This window comes from Clarias gariepinus, chromosome 5, assembly GCF_024256425.1.
Source record: "Clarias gariepinus isolate MV-2021 ecotype Netherlands chromosome 5, CGAR_prim_01v2, whole genome shotgun sequence".
Classification (NCBI taxonomy): Eukaryota; Metazoa; Chordata; class Actinopteri; order Siluriformes; family Clariidae; genus Clarias; species Clarias gariepinus.
The window spans coordinates 22968393-22976510 of NC_071104.1; the positions used below are offsets into that span (position 1 = coordinate 22968393).

The window sequence follows — 8118 nt, forward strand, 5'->3', positions numbered from 1 at the left end:
TGTGTTACTTTGTACATCTCATAGTGCAGATTTCCCACACTGCCTCAGAGCTATAGCAATGGGGGAGGGATACTGTTACACTTATTTCTAAACCCCCGGGGAGCCAGTTGCTAAAACATTAATGGAAAAACACCACAGTAACATAAGAAATCTCAATCTGAACACTGGATGCCTTCTATGTCTACAGGCAAATAAACAGTATCTACTAGAACAAGATACTAGACTAAAGGGCTTCTATACTTAAATCACAATATAAATCTAGCATAAAATCGACTGTGGTTTTATGCACCATTCAATCTAACATGATCAAACAAAGACATGTCAGGTCATGTCATGTTAATCTTATTGTCATTTTAACAATATACAGCTTGTACAGTATACAGCGAAATGAAACAACTTAATAAAATTTTATGTGCTTTCATTTACTTACAAAAGACTTTTTTCATGTTCTATATGGCAATTATGAGGGATGTTGTGTCGCCAACTTGCAGAAGAGATACATCTGTCTCAAACAATAATTCACAAATACCACTTGCACCTTACAGGGAGTTATTGTCACATCCTCCATACAGTCCTGACCTCACTTCTAGCCATTTCCACGTCTGGACTTTTAAAGGAGTTCCTGGGAGGCCAGACGTGAAGCAGGCAGTCTGATCATTTTACCGGCATACTGGCATATCCAAGCATGATGAGTGCATTAGTGCATTTATTTATATGGAGAAATAAAGGTAGTGTTTACTTTTTATGTTTCCATTTTTCTGCACAAGTAAAAGTCTCTGTATGACTCGAACATCCCTCGTATGTTTTAGAAATACAATAAAACAATTAAATTGGCCTATAAATTTTATTTTGTGGCATGCCTCAGTACTGAGTAATTTTGTCCAAATGGAAGTCAAATTGCAGAGACAGTTAGGTTTGCACCTTAAGCTTCACCGCTGGGCCTTTTTCCATCAGAAAGAGAACTCCATTACATTGAGGAACAAAACACTGTATTCTTTAAGTGCAGCTGCTCCTTCGTGCCCAGAGTGTGTCTGAACAAATTGTTTTAGGTAGACTGAGTATGAATAGGCATCGTCACCAGTTTCATTATTTAACCTATCAGCTTGGGTTGCCATGCTGGTGCTTCACTTTCTAGACATAACATGAGTGCTGACTTAAAAGAGTCCAAGCTATCAAACTTGCACCCTAATTAAGCTTAAAGGAATTTAAGGAACTGTGCAGTTACTAAGCAACCTGTTAATTCCCAGTTGAGAATGCTGAAGATGTGGCAGGTACATGTGTAGATCTAACTGAGCATACCGATCTATTGCTCTTAACGGTGTACTCTGAGCTTGTCTCATACATCATATTTCATTTGTGAATGATCTTATTTCCAGTTAATGATTTCTATCATGATGTTGCTCATACACATACAAAAATGATTTAATGACTAATTAGTGCTTAATTTGCTTTCTTGCCTTTTTCAAAATCTCTGAGTTGACGGGTGCATCACAAAAGCAGAGATTTCTATCATAACTCCTGTGATTTGCACAGGCTGTATTTATGGTGTCAGGAGTTGAGTTAACGTCAGTGAATGAATGAGGTGATGCAGTACGGGTTGTAGTTTTAGAATGCAATTCACTGTGCATACCAAATACCACTATCTTAGGCCTCTCCTCCCGCCTCCACCCTAGTACAATGGAGCAAGAGCCGCATTTCACAGATGATTCATGTTTTTTTCTCTCTTAGTTATTACTCCAGCATCTTTAGATCATATTAATTCCCAGAGTAATCTAGGTGAAAAAAAAAAAACATTTCAGAGATAAAATTCTGTCACTGATATGTTTCCTGCTCAAACACAATCACTAGGGACATAATCCTGAAATGACAGAAAACAAAGCTGAATGTATGAAACAAGATTTATTTGAAGTTGACTCACAGCTTGAATCGAACACCAGGTTGATTTTTTGTTAAATTAGCCTGTTATTTGAGCCAACAGAAAGGCAAAGGCAAGCCAGGGCATTAGCATGATTACTGACTATGCTAGAGAACTCTCTCCACTGACTGGAGAATATTTAAGCTGTGGCACAATCAGGCTCCTCATCAACTCCAGCTGTAGAGGGGAGAAACCTGAAGTGTATTATACAGACTGAGAGTCAGTGGTCCAGTGCTGGCCATTTAGCCTGCACTTCTTCAGTAAATCCCATTCTCTGTCTTTATCTTTTTTTTTTTTTTTGGTTACTGAAGCCGACGAGGGAAGAGATCAGGGCTGCCCTTGAAAAGGTTAAGCATAATGCAGCATGTCAGACCTTTACTACAGCCTTCACTTAGCTGTTTGGATTGATTAAGCCCTTACAGTAATTGTAGAGGATAAATGAGCAAAGCAAAACCCATTAGCATCAAAACTACAAAAGCTGGGACATTTCTTGTGCACGTAGGAACATCTCACTTATGCAGGAACTTTTTTTCTCTCTCTGCCAGAAAATGGAATGGCAGAATACAACTCTCCTTTTCTTCTCTTTGTTCCTTCTAAGGAGGAAAAGAACAAAAATAATCTGTCTTCTTCCCAGAACAAAAAAAAACCTCTCTCTTTTCTGTAAGAGCCAATTTCTCACTGTCGCGCTGCCACAAGCCTTTGAACATGATGGTTTGTGGGAGACTCTGGCTGAAAGGAGACCTGTGACCTTCTTCCAAGCTCAGTTATAGCTCTCCTCAAAGTGACCCCTAATCACAACACACAGAGCTTGTCAAGGGAACAGCAGGGGCTCTGCTACAGTAATCCCACTCCCCATATACTTCATTGCTCCATTGCACCTGCACACTTCCTCTGATTTGTGTTTACATGCAGCATGAAACACCATATCTTAACCCTCACAGCACAAGAATAGAATTTAAACAAGATACACAGACAATCAAGAAAACATTTTGAACAGTCAAAAAAAAAACGTCTGGTTTTGGTTCGATTCCATGTGTCATTCACACAGTACTGCAGACACCACTGGTTTTTAGTTACAGTAAACCCACTGTTTTGCAATGTAGTTTTATCAGGATGATTTATCAATGGGATATGACAAGGAATTGTCATTGGATATGAAAAGGTATTATTCTCTAAAATACCAATGCAATACCACTGTTTAGAGTGTTAGGCTTTCTTACATTTGAAACCTCAAATATATACAGTGCTCTGAATAAGTATTTGCCCCTTCCTGTTGTTTTATTTATTTGTTTCATATTTGTCACTGTTAAATGATAATCTTACTATAAATGATGATGTCACTTATTAACTTAAAAAAATCAATCTAAACCCATTGACCCTATGTTAAAAATTAATTGTCACCCTTGCTAAATCATTAATGAACTATAATTAACCACATTTGTTGACAATTTGAGTTAAATTTCACTTGCCACACTCAGGCCTGAATACTGACAGACCTGTTGAATCAAGAAATCACTTAAACTGTGATACAGTGAATACCCCTAAAAGATAAAAAAAAAAAAAAAAAAAATTTAAGCAAGACGATGTAAATTAATTTCAGAACAGATGAAAAGCTAAGTTATTGACTGAAAGGTTACAAAGCCATTTCTAATTACTAAGTTATTAAATTTAAAAGCAATTACTTTTTACACAGGGCCAGGAAGGTTTGGACAGCTTTTTTAAAATTAGTTTGATGATCTGAATCATTTAAGTGTGACAAGTATAAGAAAAATTCAAAACATTAAGGGGCAAATACTTTTTCACAACACTGTAAGCATGAAATAGAAGCCTTCAACTAACTTCAAGCCCACTAATATGGTGCTCTGCTGAACTTGTGAAAAAGGCAACATGATTATGTGTTCCACACCAGACATAGTCTGGTAAACATGGTCTCTGATACAGAGGATCTGCCCATTAACTGCAACACCCCTGGTTACCCCTACACCTCTCTTAAAGACAGTCAACACACTAAACAAGACAAATGAAAACATAGAATGAATAAAACCACAATTTTAATAGACAGCTATAGTTGATCTATTTAAGAAACCTGTTATCAAGAGAACGAAAAATTTATTAGTTTCAACCATGGCTAATTGACTTCAGCACTTAAAACTTCAGCAACTAAAAAATTAGCTGAAAGGAAACATACCTAATGCATCCCTTTATAAATATAAATAATTCTAAGCATCAAAAACATATGGTTTAATTAACCTTAAACACACTATAAATAATTATTCTGTATTGCTTTGTTCTTGTGTATCTGTGAGAAACACTGCAGTTTAATTGGTGCAGTCTTCTGTGACCCACACTGTCTCATCCCACCCCCACCCCCACATGGCTTAGCTCTATCTTCCTTCATCTTCTACTAAATCAGCCACCTTTATTTTAGCAACTGAGAAGCAGCAAAGTGCATTTCCTAACTGACTTTTTATTGATATTCTTACAAATGAAATTACCCTCATTTGATGCCAACCATTGGTAGAAGGCTCCACAGCTTCTAGAGAATTACGCTTATGGTTGCACAATGGGCATCACAAAAATATCCAAAACATCAAAGGGTGCTTTCATATCCTCTGTTCTGAAATGCAATAAGACACAGTGACCCCTCAGGACGAACAGCAGCTGTGACCAAAGCCATTTTAATCTAGCATGCTGGATGAATCTGTCCGCATGTTTAATGATCTTGGCTGCTGAATGCAAAAGCAGACACACAAGCCTGACTAACTCATGCAGCAATACTGCAATGATGCCAGCTTCCCCTAATTAAAGGAGACAACTAGTGTGTTTACCAACAGACAGTCAAAAGCCAGCCATATATTAATACCACTACCTTCCCAGTTTCCTACATTTCTAAGTGAAAGCTAAAGATCAATATGACCCCAGTTTTCATCAGCATGCAGCCAGAAAGATAAAGTGTGCAGTTCCATTGTATTTTAGCATTCACAGAAGACCTATTGAGAAAATGAAATCTGTGTAAAGCAACACAATGCCCCCACAGCAGTGTAAATTTACTCCTGCAAATTTTTACACAAGTGCTTTAGTTGGTTGATCATGCCAGGTCGGTGGAAAATGTTAATGAAAAAGCAGGCTGTTAAAAAAAAGGCAAGTATCTGCAGAGCTGTAAGTGAACATAATTGGACACCCTTCAGATCGATAGAAAACACAGCTGGGTTTTTCAAAAAGATAAGGCCAGCAGAAAGACCTTTCGGTCTCATAGCTGAATTAGTATTTTTAAAAGACCAGAAACAGTCAATTGCAATACACTCCATTAAAATACCATAGCAATTACTGATCATTTAATTTCAGCAGGCCTAGCAGGGATCAGAGAGGAGTCTCAGTCATAGCTTAATTGTGAAAGAATACATACCAGCCTCCAAGGGACCTAAAAGACTTTTACTGTATAAGACAGCTACCCTGATTTGTAAAAAAAATGTGGCCAAAACAATGATGTTACATTGCAACTAAGCAATGAACTGCTCCCCATGGTGCCTCCTCATATTCCCTGCATATGCAATTGTCTTGTTTCTTTTCATTTTGCAGAGAAAGGGAGGAATAATGTTGAATTAAAGTAGAATATTCACTAACCTCAGTATCATGACTAGGAAAGGTATAACTGAGAATAGTTAATAAAGCAGGAATGAGATAACCAGGAGGGTCCTATGTCCTAAATTAAATTATCATTTAGTTAAGCTTCTAAGTTAAGGCTAATTATGATTTAGTTAAGCTTCTAAGTTAAAGCTACTTGTTACAGCCGTCTAATCTGTAATGGTTTTAGGACAATGGTCATTGTTTCAATTCTGAGCTCAGGTTACTGTCCATGCAGATGTTTACATGTACTCCCCATGTCTATGTGGGATTCTCTGGTTTTCCAGTATCCTCCCACTTTCTGAAATGTAGGTTGATTAGCTGCACTAAATTGTTGTCGATATTGTGGTATACCTTTCTACTGAATATATACATTTATGTAAACGTGTGTGCATGGTGGCTTGTGATGGACTAGCTTCCCATTCAAGGTCTAGTCCTGCCTCATCTCCAGTCTTCCCATGATAGGCATGGATCTACTATTACCCTGACCTGAAGCAAGCAATTACTGAAGAACAATTAATGAACCCTATTTGTAAACCTAACAATAAAACGAGTTGATACTGTTCAACATGACATTGTTCTTGTTCACAGTAAACAAACAGACAGTTTAGACAGGCTTTCTTTTGTACTGTGCAGGTCTCTATAATTTAAAGCAGATGGCAGCATCAGCACAGTCTATCTGTCTGAGGTTTTATCTAGCATGATGCATTTGTTAGAGTCTAAAAACAAGCCCAGGTAAGAGCTGCAGCTCGGATTATTCACTGAGTGTGTGCGTGTAGTTTGTGAACGGAACTCTCTCCATGGTGCTGAATGCGTTTCCCAGGTGATGATGTCATTAAGGGCTTCTGCCATGGAGATAAAAGTCAATCGAGTCACGCGACTGCGTCCAAGACTCTGTTACTGAGCTACTGTCACTGTTCAGCTCCTCTCATTAAAACGCTCTTTAGAATACAACAAATCTCACACTCGCAACTGTTCCAGACTTTGTGATAAAAAAGAAATGTGCTCCAAGTTTTCTGTCTGCTCAGCTTTCGCCTCTCTATAAACTTAGCTGAAGAAGGGAAGCTTCTTACTAAACATGCACATGCTGTCAGTTTGTTATGTGTTAAGCTGTTAACACTCATGCCTGTCTGCTAACTCGCATCTACAGTACAGTGTGGATTTTTACTGTTTCAGCATCAGCAGGCTTGCTTTATCTTCGTCCCTTCAACAGTACATTATCTTCCACAGTCACCTCACCTTTGGTCCTTTAGTAATTAACACCACATTCAACACGTTAGAAACGTTCCTGGTTCTACCTCAACAAGTAACACACAGTGTCAGAGACTATGAAGGACACACCACTCTAACCGCCTGGTTAATGAAGAGCCGTGCTGCGTTCCTGAGCTTTACACACCGTGTGAAGGAATAGCACGGGGAAAAGTGTGCCAGCCCAAGCGTCGGCTGCGAGAAGCAAACAGGCGAAGCATCACACACGGAAAACAGCGCGATCAGATCATGGACGCTTACCGTGAGGAAAACGAGCGTGGCTCAACGGCGATGTGATCTCCGACCGAAATCCGTTAACACGAACCTCGCTGGATGGTGGTGGTGGTGATGGTGTGTGTGTGTGTGTGTGTGTGTAGCTACTCCTTCAGCCGTGCTGCATCTCAGCGCCACATTCCGCTCCAGTCTCCAGTCGGCTACAGTGAAGCGCGCGACACCGAGCGCCGTGCACGACCCTCTCTCCACGGAGAAACACGAGCACGAGACAAGGACGTTTCAAGTTTCATATACATTCACACACACACACACACACACACCCCTCTCCCTAAACGCGTCCGGATGAACAACATGCTGATCATTTTGGTTAGACTAGCACATGCATATAATTCACTGGCTTGTTATCATTTAGTGGGTGTTTGTACAGGAACACAGCAACGGCAAATTCCTTTGTGTGGATAAAACACTGTCCCCCGTTATAATGCCTTACTGTTAAGGCATCGTTTACTAGCCTAAATGCTTGCCTAGATACTGTGTTTTTTCTCATGTTTTGGGAAAGTGTCATGTCTTGGATGTAAGGCTGACTTTTATTTCAACAAAATGAGTGGAATATCAATTCACAAACAGCTTTAAAACAATATTTGACATTGGCCACCATATTCATGTTTTAGTTGAATTTATAACCGAATCCTAATAGCTGTATAGTACTAAAAGTCAGTGAATATAAAACATTTGCTCATTCACAAACAGGCAAAATACACGACATAAACCGTAATGCTGAGCAGCCTACCTAAAGGCATTTAATAAGAGCAAAATGACTGGAGACACAGAATGAACCCATGTCCAGTGGGAAAAACTGTTTTTTAAAATCTTAAACAGCGACATAGTTCCCCCTGCTGGTCAAAAATAAAAACATAACGGCACAGGAATTCGTATCCCACTGATCATCCCTGATTTTACAGTACAACCTTAATGAAAGACACAGATTGTTGCTGGTGGTTGTGATTTTATTATATATAAATACGCGCGCGCTCGTGTGTGTGTGTGTGTGTGTGTGTGTGTGTGTGTGTTTGTGTGTGTGTGTGTGTGTGATATGG

The 8118-nt window shown here is 39.1% G+C and overlaps 1 protein-coding gene across 1 annotated transcript in view; it reads right to left on the reverse strand.

Annotated features, from left to right (window-relative positions):
- The window catches only part of enox1 (ecto-NOX disulfide-thiol exchanger 1), a 51827-nt gene extending 44533 nt beyond the window's left edge, over positions 1-7294 (reverse strand). The window contains exon 1 of the mRNA XM_053496894.1: positions 7049-7294. The gene's annotated coding sequence lies outside the window, so the exon portion shown is untranslated. The remainder of the gene's footprint in view (positions 1-7048) is intronic.
- Between the last annotated feature and the right edge of the window lie 824 nt (positions 7295-8118).